We start from the raw sequence: 20,547 nt of genomic DNA on the forward strand, positions 1-20,547 counted from the left end.
GAGGGAGAAGCAGACTCCCTGCCGAGCAGGGAGCCTGATGCAGGACTCGATCCAGGGACTCCAGGATCATGACCTGAGCCAAAGGCAGTTGCTTAACCAACTGAGCCACCCAGGTGCCCTAGTGCTGGGTTTTTTTTGTTTTGTTTTGTTTTTTCTTTATGAATATTTCCGGGTTAGGATGTTGGACTATTTTGAGAGGAGGAGTCTCTTCACCTGTTACAACTGAGAAATGCATGCCAAATTATACTTTCCAAGACATTGGCTGTGAGCATGAAAAAGATGCCTGGAGCCCAGCCGCACATCCACAAACAAGAAGACTGGAAATGTGATGAAAGGTCATTTAATTAATCAGCATTTTGGCAGGTGAACGGCTTCTGGCCGGGGGTGCAGAATGTCCAGAGATTTGTAATGCTGAGTTTCTAAAACTAATCTAGAGGACAGGTAAGCTTTTAGGCACTAAATTAGCCATGGGCTTGATGCAGTAAAGACATAGGATGTGCTATTATTTGATATTTTGTCTCCTGTAGAGCAGGGAAGATGGTTCACCCGGTTTGCCGCAGACTCTATCCCAGACTCTCAGGGTAACACTGGCAGTTTTCTGGCAGAGAAACATGACATTTTAGGAGTATTTTGGAGAATGCCATAGTAGGATGCTGGTTTAAGAAATGGATCAAAGCAAGCTCTGAGGCTAACAGCTCTTGCACTCCACATTGAGATAAAAATTGTATGACTTGGAGGTTAATCTCATATTAGCTGTCTGCTCTCCTTGACGCCATCTGGAAAAAGCAGGTTCCCTCAAATTAACCTGAGTTGGAGATGACAGCTTTACCTGACAGGGCTCATTAAATCAGAGAAAAAAAATATATTTGTGAGTAATCCATACTTGTGAAACTGCAATAATTTTCTAAATTTAGTAGATGATGGCAGTTGCATTGAAATATGTGAGAATTTTCTTGACTTGCCTAAGATGTCCTGGAGTTTTAATGCTTTTCTTCTACACAATTCGATTCCAGCTTCTTTTTGAGAATATATTTTGTCAGTTTTTGATTGAAATTATGATCCTCATCAAGGCTTATGAAAGACATTATTGGTTTAAAAATATCCTTTCTGCTACATTATTGGGCTGAAGACAAAAGAGTTTGAATGAACGCACCTTTTCTCCTAGATCCTGGGAAGTATCATTTATGTTTAATTAGTGTACATTAATAATGTCACAGTTAATTTTATGCTGGTGCATCTACTCCTCTGGACTATGCTTATTTAAACAGATAAGCCTACTAGACTCCTGTATGTGTTGGAGGCCTCCAGTTTCAGTGCATGTTTTTCCACCTTGTCCAGGAATGTAAGCTTTGGGGGAAGGGTTTTAATTCTATATAGGCTTATACCTAGAGGCAGATAATTTATTCTTATCCAGAACAGTGGGTTGTGCTATGTCAAGTTACCTACCTTTCAACTTTTAATCTCTGTGTTGAGTTGACAAATGACATACAGTTCTCCAGCTTGTGTTTATTTAATTATATTATTAAACTCCTTATATATTATTTTAGTATCTTCTTTCCCACTAGGGGACAGAAGCACTTCTCCAGAGAATGGAGTATTTTTCTCAGTGGGTTATGGGCAAGACCTGCCCTTATTAGACAGCAGACAACCAAGAAGCCAAGAACCTTTGTGGAAATTTCTGAATGTTTATCCTTTAAGGGATAATTAAGGGCTCAAATGAACCTCAAATTTGTACCTAATTGGCACCCTGTCATCTTTGTCTCCTTCTTTACGTCTCTAAAACATACTCACTGAGTGTCTTAGTTTTCTAGGGCTACCATAACAAAATACCACAAACTGGATGGCTTAAAACAACAGAAATTTATTCTCCTGTGGTTTTAGAGCCTGGAAGTCTGAAATCAAAGTGTAGGCAGGGCCATGCTCCTTCCAGTGCCCCAAGACGGGGGGGTCATTCTTGCTTCTTCTGGCTTCTGGTGACCTCACGAGTTCCTTCGCTTGTGGCAACGTAATTGCAACCCCTGCCTCCATGTTCCCGTGGCTGTGATCCTTCAGTGTGTCTCTCTGCCCATATTTCCCTGGTCTTACAAGAACACCAGCCATTGGATTAGGACTCACCCTGATAACTTAATCTTCACTTGATTATATCTGCCAGTACCTTATTTTCGAAGAAGGTCACATTTATAAGTGTGGCAGGTTATATGTATATTTTTTTTCTGGGGATGCAATTCAGTGCATAACAAGGATCTGCTTCTGAGAAGTTTGCCAGCTGGGCTAAAGGCAGATGTGCTCCGGCTCTGTAACACCCACCTGAGAGACGTGCATTGGTAGAGCCCGAGAAGTTTCAGTATGTTTTACATTTTCCCGTTGCTGAAGAAAGCCTGCCTCGATAAATGTGTATTGCCTTGTGCCTTTCGGTAGGTCTTTTACCTTGTCAGCAAAAATGTGGTGTGATTTTTCTGTCACAGGGTTGATGTTTTCTCTGTCACCTTGCCTGATAGGTTTTACTTTTCTGTACTTTTTTTTTTTAAGGGAATAAATGTTTTCAGGGTGATAAAAAATGCATTATACTTATCTCAGGCGTAACTCCACTAGGGCTGCATTCATCATCTTTGACATATAAACATGGCGAAATGTTCTAATTTTTTATTCAAAGTAGGATAATGGCAAGTTAGTTGCATGTATATAACTACATAAATGAATTTTTGGACATGATCTCTGTATAGGTTGATATCTATTTTTTGGTGAATATTAATGTCTTTCTCTGCTCCAAAATGGGAACTTAACAATTTCTGATTACTTATGAAAATTTGCTTGGATTTTTTTTATCTGGGTTAACTGTCCTTATATTTTAACCCTAATAGCGAATGGACTAGGTCTTTCAATATTTCTTACTTAAAGAAGTTCTGCTTTTTTTTTTTTAATTTAAAGATCCATTTATTTGAGAGTGCACACATGTGTGTACACAGGTCAGAGGAGGGGCAGAAGGTGAGAATCTTTAAGCAGACTCCCTGCTGAGCATGGAACTCCTGGTGGGTTCCATCCCACAACCCATGAGATCACGACCTGAGTTGAACCAAGAGTCACTTGCTCAACTGACTGAGCCACCCAGGAGGCCCCCTGATTTCTGTGTTTTGGAAATCCAACTGAGGGTATCTATTTACTCTGAATAAATCAAACTTATTTTAGCCTTTCCTGTATTCCCACAGAAGATGGGCATTTATCTGTGCTGAAAAAATGTAACAATAATTCCATAGGGTGGAAGGTTATTACTTTAACAATTCAATATTCAGAAAAAAATCAATCCCACCATACAGAAAAAAATCAATTGTGGGTTTATTTGTCCCAAGTACTAGGCTTCTAAGTACTTGTGAGAGGTCAGAGTACAAAAACAAAGATTTCTTGTGATTAGGTTTTGGCAGTCCTTCCTCACACCCCCAGCCTTCCTCCCTTAATGTTTGGAAGGCAATATCTGGGCCTTCCACCTAGTGGGAAATGGGAAACTACTTGGTGCTCGTCATGGTGCTGGCCAGACAGACTTGGGAACATGGTGAATTTGCTTGGATTGTCTCAAGATTGCCCTGGGTTAGCTTACTGCTTGTTTGTAAGAGAAGAAGAAATACCAGTGTCCCTGGGCTGGAGAAGGTGAATTCTTGATCTGACTGATCCTATTTAATGTGTTTCTGTAGGCATGATAGGGTGAGTGTTGGGGCTGCTAATTCAGTGCTATTATCCCAGACAGTTCCCATTTCCTCATATTCCAAAGGCCCATTTATTATGGGCTTTCTTGAACAAACTCACAGTAATTGATTTGCTGGAGAATTACCTTTTTTTTTTTTTTAAACTTACAATGTATGTTATATGTAAACATATAACATATTACCTTTTTTAACATAGAAAGAGATTTTTTAATTCTTAGTATCCAACAGGAAAGTCATGTTTAACCTTTCTTTAGCATCTTGGTTTTTAAAAAATAAGATGAGGGCGCCTGGGTGGCTCAGTTGGTTAAGCAACTGCCTTCGGCTCAGGTCATGATCCTGGAGTCCCGGGATCGAGTCCCGCATTGGGCTCCCTGCTCAGCGGGGAGTCTGCTTCTCCCTCTGACCCTCTTCCCTCTCGTGCTCTCTATCTCTCATTCTCTCTCTCTCAAATAAGTAAATAAAATCTTTAAAAAAAATGAAAGAATTATAAAAAAATTACAATAAAAAATAAGATGAGATATATCATTTAACTTTAGTTTTTTCTTTTTTAGTCTTTTAGTCTTTTTTTCCCTTGTTTTTTTTTTAAATTTTTATTGTTATGTTAATCACCATACATTACATCATTAGTTTTTGATGTAGTGTTCCATGATTCATTGTTTGTGCATAACACCCAGTGCTCCACGCAGAACGTGCCCTCTTTAATACCCATCACCAGGCTAACCCATCCCCCCGCCCCCCTCCCCTCTAAAACCCTCGGTTTGTTTCCCAGAGTCCATCGTCTCTCACGGTTCATCTCTCCCTCCAATCCCCCCCTTCATTTTTCCCTTCCTTCTCCTAGTGTCCTCCAGCTATTCCTTATGTTCCATGAATAAGTGAAACCATATGATAATTAACTTTCTCTGCTTGACTTATTTCACTTAGCATAATTCCCTCCAGTTCCATCCATGTTGATGCAAACAGTGGGTATTCATCCTTTCTGATGGCTGAGTAATATTCCATTGTATATGTGGACCACATCTTTATACATTTGTCTGTTGAAGGGCAATCTCAGCTCCTTCCACAGTTTGGCTTGTGGACATTGCTGCTATGAACATTGGGGTGCATGTGCCCCTTCTTTTCACTACATCTTTATCTTTGGGGTAAATACCCAATAGTGCAATTGATGGGTCATAGGGTAGCTCTATTTTAACTTTTGAGGAACCTCCATACTGTTTTCCAAAGTGGCTGTACCAACTTGCATTCCCACCAACAGTGTAGGAGGAGTCCCCTTTCTCCACAACCTCTCCAACATTTGTTGTTTCCTGCCTTGTCAATTTTTGCCATTCTAACTGGTGTAAGGCGGTATCTCAATGTGGTCTTGATTTGAATTTCCCTGATGGCTAATGATGGTGAACATTGTTCACTCTAATTGTGTTAAGAAGGAATACAAGTTTTGGCCTTTGTTCTTGGAAATGTTTTGGATTTCATTTTGCCTCAGTAACAGAGCCACTTAAATGATATACAAATGGGGAAGATGAGTAAAAGAGTATTTGATGGAATATGACCTTTGTTTGACTTTTAGTGATGAACTGATTTGCTGAATTAGATGCTGAATTCTCCCCTCCATGCTTGTTCTGGAAAAAAGCAACGGAAATTTAATAAAAATTAATAATTTTATAACTATTAACATGAACACAGGAAACATCTAATACCATTGCCAAGTACATTAGGGAAGGATGATCTTTTTTTTTTTTACTTGTTTTTATCTTTGCATCTTCACATATATTACATGACACAGAATTGCTGGTGATTTCAGTTATCGATTGCCTTTTATAGTAAGTCATTTTGTTGTCTTGTCCTGAAGTCATCATACTTTCTCTGGCGTTTATGATAGATCTTTGTTTTTAAGTACCAATATGTTAGTCCAGTAAATTACTTAGGACTCGGAATGGTCATTCCACATTTGCTATTCATGTTCACAAAGCCAGTGGTATTTCAGAAATATTTAAAATCAATATTATGATGCATTACCCTAAAGCTTTGCTTATAAATTCTGCTGTTGAAGAAAGATAACTGACATGACTAAATTTTCTAGTATGCTTTCTTATAAGGAATTCATTTATTGGTATGATCTCAATTAAGCCATAATTATCCTGGAGCTGACTTTTTCCTTTTTTTTTTTTTTTTTTCTGGAGCGTTTGTTGCCCCCCACTAGAAAGTAGAAAGTTAGTACTGCTTAGTAAAACTTACCCTTAGACACACATGAAATTTTACATGATGGCTCAGGATGACAAAAGGATTTTGCCTTATGTATATCCAGAGGTTTTGTTCATTCATTTATGTGCACATTTAGCAAGTATTTGTTTGGTGATTCAGATAATAAAAAAGAAGAGATGGGAGTGGATCTTGCATAAATGTTAGTAGAAGAGTTAAGACAGATACATAAATAACAGAAATACAAGGTAGAAGGTGGGAAAGTATCACATAACATATATATACTCATTGTTCTATTGATATTTATAAAAAAATAAGTGATGACAGACTCAAAAATATGGAAAACATTCTAAAGGGTGGTGAATAGATACCACATATACCACACTAGCAGTCAGTTTACAGACATGTAATCAAGCATATTTTTCTAATTAGGTTATTGGTAGATGAATTATTTCTTTTTAAAAATTTATTTATTTATTTATTTTTAAAGATTTTATTTATATGAGAGAGAGAATGAGAGAGAGAGAGAGAACATGAGAGGGGGGAGGGTCAGAGGGAGAAGCAGACTCCCTGCTGAGCAGGGAGCCCAATGTGGGACTCGATCCCGGGACTCCAGGATCATGACCTGAGCCGAGCTTAACCAACTGAGCCACCCAGGCGCCCCTTTTTAAAATTTTTTTTAAAGATTTTATTTATTTATTTGACAGAGAGAGAGAGAGGGAGAGCACAAGCAGGGGGAGTGTCAAGCAGAGTCAGAGGGAGAAGCAGGCTCCCTGCTGAACAGGGAGCCTGATGTGGGACTCCATCCCAGGACCCCGGATCATGACCTGAGCTGAAGGCAGTTGCTTAACCAACTGAGCCACCCATAGATGAATTCTTTCTTAAGAATAGGATTTTTTATAACTTTTTAAAAAGATTTTTTATTTATTTGAGAGAGAGAGAGAGCGTGCACAAGCAGGGGGAGGGGCAGAAGAGAAGCAGACTCCCCACTGAGCTTGACAACGCTGAGGTCATGACCTGAGCTGAAATCAAGAGTCTGATGCTTAACGGACTGAGGCACCCTGGCGCCCCAAGAATAGTTTTTAATAACAGAAGCAACTGCCTTTCAATGTAGAGGAGGCACCCAGGGGCTCCGTCTCAGGCTACCAAATATTTGATTTGTAGGAAACTGCAGCATGTCTCTCTCGAGGAGGATGTTCAGAACGCAGGCAAAAGGATTGGTTCTGAGTGATTCATCTGGGCTCGTACTCCAGTGTTGTGAATCTTTGTGAGGATTGGTCCAAACGGGGCTTTCCATGTGTGGTGGTTTTGTGCAGTTGTGGAAGCAAACGTGTAGCTTATAACCACATAGTAGGCTGTGGAGATTTCAAAGGCATTTTAGATATTTGCAGAAAATTAAGGCATTTTTAAAAGGCATGTTTTTCAGTGTGAAGCTACACATAACTATCCTTTACTGGTATAAACATGATAATTTTATTGCATTGGAGCACAATCACAAAGTTTAACAATGTATAAAATAACATAAGGATATTATCAACTGCACTTTATCAGGCTGTATTCATAACCATGAAGTTGTTTTGGCATCAGATTACCTCTTATCACTTCAGTGTATACACAACCCCAAAGGGAAAGAGTAGAATAAAAACATAATGCATCAATTTGAATGGCCTTAGAAGATTTTAAGAATGTTCACACTTGGAAACATTGCATTTGTCTTGAAAGATTAACATTGATTCCGCCTAAATTTACCACTGCCTTTTCTTCTTCCGCCATACTACCTCCTTCTACATTGTTCTCCAAACAAAATATTCTATGGAAATTTCTTCTATTAAAAACGTGGAAAGAATCTCCAATGTTTTATTATGAGAAGGAGATGCTCCAGGTGGGCAGAGGGCCCGACACGGCTCCCTCAATTTTCTCAATTTTCTCTCATCTGCTACACGTGTTCTCTGAGGGCTCTTATATCCTATTAAAACTCTAGCCCAGGGACGCCTGGGTGGCTCAGATGGTTAAGTGTCTGTCTTCGGCTCAGGTCATGATCCCAGAGTCCTGGGATCAATCCCCGCGTTGAGATCCCTGCTCAGTGGGGGGCCTGCTTCTCCCCCTTCCTCTGCGTCTCCCCCTGCTCATATTTTCTCTCTCTGTATCTCTGTGTCTCGAATGAATAAATAAAAAAAATCTTAAAAAAAAAAAAGACTCTAGCCCGAGCAAAAGTGAAAACCCTCTCGCTTGTGTAGAAATTCAAAAAAATACTTGGCTTGAACCTAAGGGAACACAAAGCAAATAAAACAAGAAAATAAAAGAAACACAAAGTGAATTAGGCTCACAACATACTGATTTCTCTGATCTTACCTTAGCTAATAAGCTCTCAGGGCTCCCAGACCCTGACCCATTCCACTCTCTGAGAAGGTTTTTTTTATATTCTATACCCAAAGCGTTAGAATAGTTTTCAAGCACCTTGCCAGGCTTTCTGGCTACTCGGCTCTTGCCTTGTTTCCTATACAGAGTGTAACTTCTTTTTTCGTCTTCCTCCTCCCTTCCCCCACATGGAAGAGCCAAGACCAAGACATAAATTTCCTCTAGGGCCCACCACCAAGTAGGGAATCCCCAATCCCACACACATATTATCAGCCCTGCTTTGCAGGTTGAAGGACATACCTTCAATCCCTAGGCAACTGACTGCCAGACAGCCATCATGATTGACGCCATCCCACCCTTAAGAGAAAATCCCATCTCTGTTAAAAGCACAGCATGATTCATATCTAGGCAGTATAACACTGTTCTCACTATATGAGAAATATACCTGCATGATAATAGGCTATCACATTTTGTAATATATAATAGTGCTATGCTACTCTATAAACAGAAGGCTATGAAGTTAAAATTAAAAGAGGATAGGAAGGAGAAAAAAAACAGTTCAGCTCAAACTCATCCTCTTTCATGAAGCCTCTCAGACCACCCAACCCACACCGAGAAGCAGTATAGAACTGAAAATAGCTCTGGTTCTGGACTTAAATGGACATAACTCTGTTTAAGTTTTAGCTCCATCATGAATCAGCATTGTGATCTTGACCAAATTGTTTAATTTCTTTCGACTTCAGTTTTCCTATCTGTGTAAAGCAGGGCCATTGATGTTCCCATCTTTTCTTGTAAGAATAAAATGGGATCTTTCATATAGTAAATGCTTGCATGACCTGGAGTATATGCATAATAAATATAAATATTTTACATCATTTATCAATTAAAATTAGGTATCATTTATCATTTACTAGTATGTATGAATTGTTATAATGAAATAGTCACATCTTCTCCATGCAACCATGGGTCAGGGGCCAGGTGGACAACGTAGGTAAGCAAAAAGGAAGGCGCCTAAGACAGTAGGGAGTGGTGAGTGTGGTGCAGTAGAGGGCACACACTCCCTCTGATCTGGACAGATCTTGTTCATATTGTTGCCAGGAGGAGTATGTGAGCTCAGTGATGCCAGATCTTGGAAGTTTTTCAGGATAAGCTGAAAGTTTTGATTTTTATGTGGAATACTCTGACATTTTAAGTGTTGGCATTCAGTCCACAAGTTTACCTAATACCATTTCATTTTTATTAGTATGTGCACCCAAAAAGAGTCTATCTTCCCAGCAATAGATCGTCAGTTTCTGCTCTTAAATTAGCTCTCCAGACCTCCTTAACGGCAGGTGGGCAGGATCAGATCTTTCTCTCTTGTATCCACATTGGCCTGTGGTTACCAAGCATTGGGTAAGTGATGAATAATGGAGTGTATGGTTTTAGGACCATTATCTTGTTTAATTGATGTGCTTGCTACTTGACTTGTCCTGCTTGTTGTTGTTATCATTTTAAATCCAGTGCTTATTTTGGGCCTGAGCTTAAACACTTTTTATGTGAACAAAGAAGTGGTTGCCAGTTACATTCTGCTAGAAATTCAGTGGGAATGTGCTTAGATTTCTTGCATCCCATTGTGGGGTTGGACACCATTTCATTCCTTTTGTTGGAATGTATATCAACATCTGCACCCAGGCAGGTAACAGGGAGCTCAGTAAGCTTAAGTGATTCTTTAAATTCATTTTGGGAAGACAGAGCTGGAATATTCCAATTTTCTGGGATTCAATTCATTGTTAAGACTAATAACATAAATATTACATATATATATTCTATTGTATACATCCAGTATTACATGATAAAATGTGAAAGCATTTCGTTGGCAGGAAGAGTTAAGACTTTAGAAATGTAAGAGAATTCTATAAATTTTGAGTCAGCTTCACTTTGTGAGCTGCTGAATTTGGTGGACATTATTTCAGAAGCTTCTGGGGTTCCTCAGCCCCTTATGATACCAGAGGGCCACCTGCTGGAGAATTGTTTCATATCCTCAAAACAAATTTAATTTTTTTCTTTTCTGGCTTTTGAGTTTTGTACCCAATTTGGTGCCCAAGTTAAAAAAAGTCTGGAAAATAAAAGCAGTGCCATCCCCAATACTTCAGCCTCTCTTTAAGTGTGGAAAGCATTTGGCTACAGTGGCTTTTGATTATATTTGTATAGGGATTGCCAGGTAAACACATGCCAATAAATGTTTCCTCTTGATTTTATTTTTTCTTTTTAAAGATTTTATTTATTTATTTATTTGAGAGAGAGAGAGTGCCAGCGGTGGGGGGGTGGGCGGGGCGGGGGGAGAGGTGGAGAGAATCCGAAACAGACTCCTTGCTGAGCTCAGAGCACCGAAACCAGGAGTCCAACACCCAACCGACTGAGCCATCCAGGCGCCCCCAAATGTTTCTTCTTTTAGAAATCTGTCACTGAGATGTGTCCGAGCTACTCCATTTAAGGGGGAGGTGGGAGAAAGACTAATACGTACTCAGCATCTGCCCAGCCAAGCCACCCTGTTTTTTTTTTAAATGGTATTCTTCTCTTTTTCATGTGCCCTAATGTGTTCACCTTAGATTTAATTTTAAACTTCGTAAAGGAAAGAAAAGGGCCACTAAAAAGAGAAGTTTGACACTTAAAACAAAAGATGACAATTCAAATTGATGATTGCTATTCCAAAGAGACAGAATATACAGGTGAGATCTTCTTCTTCTTGTAAATCAAAGAGAGACAGCTTGCTGAGGCACCTGGGTGGCTCAGTTGGTTAAGTGTCTGTCTTCGGCTCACATCATGATCCTGGGGTCCTGGGACCGAGTCCCACATCAGGTCCGTGCTCAGAGGGGAGTCTGCTTCTCCCTCTCCCTCTGCTGCCGTCTCTCTGCCAAATAAAATCTTTAAGGAAAACAAAAAACAAAAAACAAAGAGACAGGTTATGTTGGGTATGAGTATTACTATTGGAATTCTTCCTACCTCCGTTATTGGGATGACGTATTCTCAACCAAGTTTCTCCTCATTAGTAATGCTCTGGGAGTGCTAGTTATGCCTCTAGCTTCTGGAAATCTAAAAATGTCTAAACTGTGATAAAAATGGGATGAGAGAAACTGGGGACTTTGGGTGGGAGCTGCTTATTAAATTAATGGCAACTGGACTTCGTAGGAGAGTCAGGTTACTCAGGCCACGGCCATGGGGTAAATTTTCTCCCATACGTCCTATCTGATTTCTTTGGGAGTTAACCCATGGTTGTGGTCCTGAACAAAACTCGAACTCTTGGTTTTGGTAACCTTAGGCAGAAATGTTTGCAACAAATAAAACAGGCGTGACCTAGAGAGCCAAAAATTCTGGGTTTAATAAACCTGTTTGAGGCTCTGCTACGATATTTAAGCACTCAAGGCAGTTCTATCACTAGCTAGGCAGGCCGTAGGCAGAACAAAGTTTATCAAACTTGCTTCCTGTTTCGCTGACAGTGTAAGCTTGGAGGATAATGCCTGCAAAGTATTTTGAGTCCCTCAGAAGAAGAGCCCCATGTAAGTTCCAAGTATTGTTATGGGTTATAAAACAGCTATTGAGGGATTCTGTCAGAGAGTGGCCAGACAGGTAAAACTGGCTTAGAGAGGATACTGTCTAGACAGATCTTTTCTTCTCCCTGCCACCTGCAACAGGACATTCTCTGTGGAAGCTCTGGACACACTACTTGGTATCACCAAGCATCTCTTTACCAAGGGCACTTACCTGACATCTCTGTTTAATGCTTTACAGTTTTCCTGGTACAGTTTCAGTTCCCCTCAAGCCCAGCAATGAGACATTGAACCATGTCTGTATCCCCATTGGACGCTGAGCTATCTACTCTCCAAACACCTGTGTTCGGTTTTTTGGCTGACACCTGTCAAGTTTTCACTGTTGTTAGGTGTCACAATTCTTGACAGTGGACATGCCAGCAAGTGACTTGATCTTAGTAAGGATACCATGAAACAATCCTGTTAGGTCTATGGCAAGGAGCCTCAGTCAATGCCGGACCGTGCATCCTGAATTCTGTGGGACACCCTGAGCTGATGCTGGTTCAGCAAGAGTGAAAGGGAGTTTATGCAATGGGTGTCACATGCTTGGGAGTGGGAACAGTGTGAAGTGGGGGGAGGATTTTGTCTCTCACTGGAGGTGGTTACTCAGAAACCATCATGACTGCCCCCTTGATCGCTGTTAGCGTCCTTGCGATTGCTTGGTATCATGAAGTAATCAGTATCAAGTACCCTGGGAAGAAGGAAGAGTCAGTTGGGAGGATGTACTTTCCATACCAGGTGACAAAACTAGAAGAAATTTTCAGGCTGAACTCAATGAACCTTCCTTACCAGGATTGCCGTGTTTTGTCAGGGATTCTCAGGACAAATAGAACTTTAAGTCTTTGATCACTATTATTTGGTATCTGTTATATCCGATAAACCAAGAGCAATTGCTTCTTTTTAGAGGTTCATTTTTCCCCCCTTTTCTGTGTCATTTTAATATGGGATAACTGAGTGTCTCTGTGTGTGTATGTGTGTGTGTGTTTTACATTGATCCACATGCTTATTTAGGATTCAAATAAATGAAAATAAAATTGGGGTTTAACAGAGTTACCAAATTCAGAAAGCATTACCCTATAACTTTTAAATACAACCTGGTAGTGTTATAGAGTGAGTTCTTTCTTTTTAGTTCTTTGGATCAGGGATCCTGTTACTGTTTTTGGCACAGTTTTATTTGTCGAACGTTTATTTCATGTCATTGCCCTTTGTGTTCAGAGCTGTTCATGACATCATTGTTGCCCTTGGGTGTGACTAGTTGAAAGACTGGCGGAAATAGAGATGACTTTCTCTTTAGTTTTTATGAATGGAAAATCAAGGCATACAACTCTGGTTTGTTTTGTACCTGTTGTTCTTTTTTAAAAATTTTATGTGAATTCAATTTAGTTAACATATAGTGTATTAGTTTCAGGGGTAGAATTTAGTGATTCATTGGTTGCATATAACACCCTGTGCTCATTCCATCAAGCGCCTTCTGCACCTGTTGTTCTTATATGTTGCCCTTATGCTTGCTACAGCATTATTTAGAGGAATGTGTTTGTTACTAATTGTTTATCAATTGTTACTCTGTGTTTTTTTAGACCTAGGCAATTGTTAAAAACCTGGATCTAGCTCATTGTGCATTCATTCACCTGTCCATCCACTCAACAAATACTTCTTGAGCACTGCTGATGGCCAAGCCCTGTGCTCGTCATTGGTTATACAACACGGGACAAGGCCATCCTTCCTTTATCCAGTAGTTTTCTGCCTTTCTGGGTCAAACTGCAATCATGTACATTATTTTGGTAATATTTGGAAAGGTGATCATAACTTTTTTTGTTACTGATCTGTAAGAGCAGTCACTGTTCCACAGAAAATTGCAGCAGAGTACCACTGGCATTCTACTAAAGATGTTTAACAGCTACAAAATGATCATAGGCTCCTACAAAATAAGAACATTCACTGGTTGACAAAGATAATGAGGAAACAGGGCTATAAAAGAGAAATCTCACTCCAGAAAGGCTTGTTTTCCTTCTGTCTTCTCTGCACAGTTCCTGAAACTTCCTTTTTCTAGAGCTATCTTCTCAGGCTTGTGATATAATTCCTCAAGTACTAAAAGTGGCAAAATAGTAAACCTTTTAAGTTCCTTTGTGCTGAAGGGCGGGGTTGATGGTACAAGGGGAAGGCTTTCCTCTCTTACCCCTATGGCTGTTAGGGCCCTTCTTTCCTTTCCAGTATAAATTGTATACTATTCCATAGGGCGTTTCTGGAGAGAGTATTCTGCCAAGAGAGATACCATGGCATGACATGGCATCTCATGTTGGGCATTTCAGGACACAGAGGAGGAGAAAGAAGGCTCCATTAGGGTGGTTGAGTGTGGGACGGATTATGAGACATGTTGACCTAAGCAATGTCATTCAAATCACATCATGAAGGTAGTGACCATTTTGTTGGCCCAGGTTTGCTTACATGCAGCCTGACTTTGTCCTTTTCATTATTTTTATGGCTCTGACTTTATTGAAGTATAACTGACAAATAAAATTATAAGATATTTAGAGTGTACATTTTGGTGATTTGATACACACGTAACATTGTAAAAGGATTCCCACCATTGGATTAATTAACAGAGCTATCACCTCATATAATTACTTTTTTTGTGTGAGGACATTTAAGTTTTACTCTCTTAGCAAATTTCAGTGCTACAATACAGTGTTATCAACTATAGTCACCATGTTATAAATTAGATCTTTAGACCTTATTCATCTTAGAGCTGACAGTTTGTACCCTTTTCCTAATCCTTCCCTGTTTTGCCTACCCTCTAGCCCAGGGCAACCACTTTTCTACTTTCTCTTTTTATGAGTTTGACTTTTTGTTTTTTTTTATGAGTTAGACTTTTTTTTTTAAATTTTGATTCCACCTATAAGTAATATACCATGTAGTATTTGTCTATCTCTAAGTTCTTTCACTCAGCATAATGTTCTTTGGTTTCATCCATGTGGCAAATGATAAGATTTCCTTCTTTTTAGAGGTCAAATAATATTCTATTATATGTATATCACATCATCTTTATCCATTCATCTGTCAGTGGACAGGTAGGTTGTTTCCATACCTTGGCTCTCGTGAATTATGTGACTGTGAACCCCAGAGTACAGATATCTCTTTGGGGTATGATATTATTTCCTTTGGATATATACCCAGAAGTGGGATTGCTGGGTCATATAGCTCTATACTTTAGGGAGAAGGAATTAACTGAGCTTATTGAGGGTCATGTAGAAGTTGTTCTTGGTGGGTGGTAGTGGTCAGTGGTCAACAGTTCAGTGATGAGAGCTGAAAACGCAGGGCTTTCCCTTCGTGTTCCTAGGGGATTAGTATCATATTGTCACAATTATTCCATCAAGTGCAACCCTTTTCGGTTTGTGGAAAGAAAAGGCAGCTAAAAGTGATTTTATAATGGTTTAAAAATTAAGAAATGTTCTTTTTTAGCCCATGGCCAATTTTTGTCTATGGGAAGAAGGTCAGCAAAGCCATCAAATAGTGATGATTCCTGATAGTTTTCTCCAAATTCCAATCATCCCATACTTTTTCTCCGTCCAGCTTCGTCCTCAGCTTCTCTTTAATTAGAGTCCCTGGTCCATCTTTATTTCCCGAGATTTGTTGAGATATTGTTTTACTTTACTTTACTGAGATACTGTTGACATATAACATATGTAAATTTAAGGTACACAATGTGATGATTTGATACTCTTATATATTGCAAAATGGTTACCCCAGTAAGGCTAGTTAACATTTCTATCTCCTCATGTAAATACTATTCTTTTTGTGTTGGTAATATTTAAGATCTACTCTCATAATAACTTTCAAGTATACAATACAGTGTTATTAATTATAGTCACCATACTGTACATTAGATCCCCAGGACTTGTGTTACTGTTGGGAGTTTGTACTCTTTGCCTGGCCCATCTTTAATTACTTCCTTCACACACAGTCAACCACCTCCCTCCCCCACCCCTCCATCACTGAACCCGTCTAGCAAAATTTGCTGCTGGTTCAATCTCTCTGCTTCCTCTACCCCTCCCAGCCATGCCTGCACCCAAGCAGCTGAAGGTGGCTGGAGAAAAACACAACCCCCTTAACATGTCTCACTTTAAATGTACGATGTCACATCTCAAGTGGGCCCACAGGGCTGCCTGCCAGTCCTCCCACATTTTCCTGGGGAATTCACTTGTCCATTCTCCAAGATGACTGTTTCACACTTTCTCCTCTCGCCTCAGACCGCCAACGTTTCTTTTTTCCTTCTTAGTTTCTTATTTGACTGAGAAAATAAAAGAAATATGAAGACAACTTTCACATATTCCCACCCCCAGGTCTGTCCTCCTGCCTGCCCCTGAGCCCACTGCAGTGGAGGATGGGTCTGAGCCAGCCTGTGCCCTGGATCCCATCCCTTCTCTGCCATAGCAAAGAAACCAACCTCACAGAGTGGCCATGGTGAGCCTGGCTTAGTCCTAAGTACCTTACATACTAACTGATGTAATCCTACAGCAGCCCTGTGAGGTAGGAATCACCCCAGTTTTACCAATGAGGAAGCCGAGGCACTGTAACTTGTCCACAGTCACACAGCCACACTACATTTGCGTGGCTCAGATCCACATGTGCAACTGCTCGCCAAGTCTCATCTCCAGACCTTCCTCCAGCAGCCCTGTCCCCTGTCTCCTGACCATCAATTTCCCCCTCTCTACCAGATCTCACCCATAACTTCCAAGCAAATTCTAGTATCTCCTATTTTGAGAAGGTACCTTCTCAAAATAGGAGATACTAGAATTTGCTTGGATGAAGCAAGCCCTACAAGATGAAGGGCCCTACATCTCCTTCCAGCTACCCTCTTCTATCCCTGTTCTTTTTTTTTTTTTAGCATTTTTAAAAATTTAAATTCAATTAATTAACATTTAATGTATTATTGGTTTCAGAGGTACAGGTCTGTGAATCATCAGTCTTATATAACACCCAGTGCTCATTACATCATGTGCCTTCCTTAATGTCCATCCCCCACCCCCCTCCCCTCCAGCAACCCTCAGTTTGTTTCCTATGATTAAGAGTCTCTTATGGGGGCGCCTGGGTGGCTCAGTTGGTTAAGCGACTGCCTTCGGCTCAGGCCATGATCCTGGAGTCCCGGGATTGAGTCCCGCATCGGGCTCCCTGCTCAGCGGGGAGTCTGCCTCTCCCTCTGACCCTCCCCCCTCTCGTGCTCTCTATCTCTCATTCTCTCTGTCTCAAATAAATAAATAAAATCTTAAAAAAAAGAGTCTCTTATGGTTTGTCTCCCTCTCTGGTTTCATCTTGTTTCATTTTTCCCTCCCTTCCCCTATGATCCTCTATTATGTTTCTGATATTTCATATATGAGTAAGATCATATGATAATCATCTTTCTCTGATTGACATATTTCACTTAGCATAATACCCTCTAGTTCCATCCACATCGTTGCAAATGGCAATGTTTCATTTTTTGATGGCTGCATAATATTCCATTACACACACACACACACACACACACACACACACACACACACACACACCACATCTTCTTTATCCATTCATCTGTCGATGGACATCTGGGCTCTTTTCATAGTTTGGCTATTGTTGTCCCTGTTCTTTTTTTCAAAAAGTTTTGTAAGGTTTTTTTTTTTTTTTTAATATTTGCTGTATCTACTTTCTTTTTTTCTAATTTTCTTTTCAACTACTCTAGTCTTCCTACCATTCCACCAAACAACTTAGGTTAAAGTCACTAATCACTTCCAAAGTGTCAAAGCCAGAGGTAATATCAACGCCGGAGGGACAGTCTCAGTTTTCTTACTCAGGCCCTCAGAAGTGTTTTATTCCTTTGATGCTGTCCATACCACACTCATTTGGTTTTTCTCCCACCTCGGTGGTCACTTTTCCATCTCCTTTGCTGGATCACCCTCTGCTGGCCAACTTCTAAATGTTCGATTGCCCGGGGCTTAGACTGGACCACTTTTCCTTCTATCTTCACTCATTCTTTTGGTGATCTCAGCCAGTCTCAAGGCTGTAAATATTATTTCTAAATCGATGAGTCCTAGATTTTTTTTTAAAGATTTTATTTACTTATTTGAAAGAGAGAGAGAATGAGAGATAGAGAGCACGAGAGGGAAGAGGGTCAGAGGGAGAAGCAGACTCCCTGCTGAGCAGAGAGCCCGATGTGGGACTCGATCCCGGGACTCCAGGATCATGACCTGAGCCGAAGGCAGTCGCTTAACCAACTGAGCCACCCAGGTGCCCCTCGATGAGTCCTAGATTTTTATCTCTAGCTTTGATCTTCCCTGGGCTTCCAGCATTTCCACTTGGAAATTATAGGCATAGGAATCACATGATTAATGTGTCTCAAATAAAATTCTTGATTTTGCTCTTTACCCTTTCGTTTCCATCTTTAATAAAGTGAGATCTTCCTTCCACATCCCACATTGTAATTATCAGTAGGGCTCTGCCTTCAAATTACCTTCACATTACTCCCAGATCATCGAAAGCACCATCTTCTTATTCCCTGGCTTGGGAAATAGCCTCCCAATGGGTCTCTTTGCTTTGTCTCTTGCTCTGATATAGCCTGCTTTTCACCCTGAAGCCCGTCATTCCTTGTAAATATATATTAGATCTGACCCCTTCCTACCCCTCCCACCTCATTTCCCGTCCCTTCTCGCTCCCAGGCCAGTCTTTGCCATTCTTTGAACACAGCACACATCTGCCTCAAGACTTTTGTTTTTGCTGTTCTTTTGTTCCCTGCTGCTGGGAATGTTCCTCCTGTAGATATTGACCTAAATTAAACAAGAGCATTCATTATTTTGGTATAATCTTTGTTCAAACTTTACCTTATCAGAAAAGCTTTCCTTGATCTCCCCATCCAAAAAAGCAGAGCCTGCCATTTTCCATCTTCTTTCCGGTTTTAATCAGAATGTCGTGTTGTATTGTATCTCTATGTGTGTGCTATGTGTCTCCTTGAGTGGCCTGTCAGCTCCACGAAGGCAGAGACAGTGCTGTTTTATTCCTAGTGCCCGGAACTGGGTCCTTGAGAGTCATTGAATTTTTGGAATAGCGAGAGGTATTAAGTCGTACGAAATTAGAGGATATATAAGAATGAAAAGGTTAGATGTAATATTTTTTAAAAGTTAAAAAAAAAACCCTGTAAACAAAAAGTACAAAGGAATGTGTGTGGACAACATTGTCTAGAAACAGAAAAAGAGAGTCTCAGAATTCCTGGGTGGCTCTAATCCTCCCTCTTTCCTTCTCCACCATCCCAGGAGAGTTCCTTTTTGCAAACTGCTGTGTGGAGAGCCAAGACAAGAGGCCAAGGGCAAGGCCTTCGGTGAGCTTTGTGAGCTCTCATCAGGGGCTTCAGGGTGCATCCATGGTGAGGGGGGAGCCTCGAAGTATTCCTAGAAAATTAAAATTGGTGAAACAAAGTAAAATTGGGGATCCTACGTTTCCTACACCTACTCCGCTTAAAGCATTGAATGTGACAAATTGTGAATTGAACTCTTACGATGATGGTAATGATAACGTTTTTTTCAGGGGTGCTTCTCTGACTGTCTTTGATCAATATCCTATTTCCTAACCTCTTTTAGAGTGGAATTGAGAATGTTGATGTAATCATTTCCACTTTCTTGGGTCAATCTTCCAACAGGAGCCAGGAGTGGATATATGTACCTCTCACTTAACATGTTGTGACTTCTACTCACTGATATGGAAGAAGAATAAAAGGAAAATTGTGCCCAAACGATGAATTTTCTTGTTTAGTATTATAAGATACAAAAGGATTGGGACACTCTAAGTTCTGTTAGTATTTTAGTGTGCTTTCTAATGGGCAAATCTTTTTTTTTTTAATTGAAGTATAGTTGACACACAATGTTACGTTAGTTTCAGGTGTACAACATAGTCTATACGTTATGCTATGTTCATCACAAGTGTAGCTACCACCCGTCACCATACAATGCTATTCCGATACCATTGACTGTATTCCCTATCCTGTACGTTTTATCTCGGTGATTTATTCATTCCATAACTGGAAGCCTGTATCTCCCACTCCCCTTCACCCATTTTGCCCATCCCCATCCTTTCTTTCCTCTGGTAACCATCAGTTTGTTGTCTGTATTTATGGGTCTGTTTCTGCTTTTTGTTTGTTTGTTTATTCATTTGTTTTGGCTTTTAGATCCCACATGTAAGTGAAATCATACGGTATTTGTTTTTCTCTGTCTGACTCATTTCATTTAACATCATACCCTCTAGGTCCATTCATGTATTGCAAATGGCAAGGTCTCACCCCTTTTATGGCTGAGTAACATTCCATGGTATTTGTATATACCACTTCTCCTTTATCCATTCATCTATCCTTGGATACTTGGATTGCTTCCATATATTGGCTATTGTAAATAATGCTGCAATAAACGTAGGGTGCATATATCTTTTTGAATTAATGTTTTCATTTTCTTTGGGTGGAATTACTGGATCGTATAGGGTTTCTATTTTTAACTTTTTGAGGACTCTCCATACCCATCTTCCACAGTGGCTGCACCATTTTGCGTTCCCACCAACAATGCACGAGGGTTCCTTTTTCTCCACATCTTCACCAACACTTGCTTGTCTTTTTGTTTCTAGCCATTCTGACAGGTGTAAGGGGATATCTCATTGTGGTTTTGATTTGTATTTCCTTGATGATTAGTGATGTTGAGCATCTTTTTATGTTTGTTGGCAAT

General features: G+C 40.1%; 1 protein-coding gene across 5 annotated transcripts in view; it reads left to right on the forward strand.

Annotated features, from left to right (window-relative positions):
* The window catches only part of ARMH4 (armadillo like helical domain containing 4), a 130,557-nt gene that overhangs the window by 17,890 nt on the left and 92,120 nt on the right, over nt 1-20,547 (forward strand). The window lies entirely within an intron of this gene.

This window comes from Zalophus californianus, chromosome 6 (assembly GCF_009762305.2).
Source record: "Zalophus californianus isolate mZalCal1 chromosome 6, mZalCal1.pri.v2, whole genome shotgun sequence".
Taxonomy (NCBI): Eukaryota; Metazoa; Chordata; class Mammalia; order Carnivora; family Otariidae; genus Zalophus; species Zalophus californianus.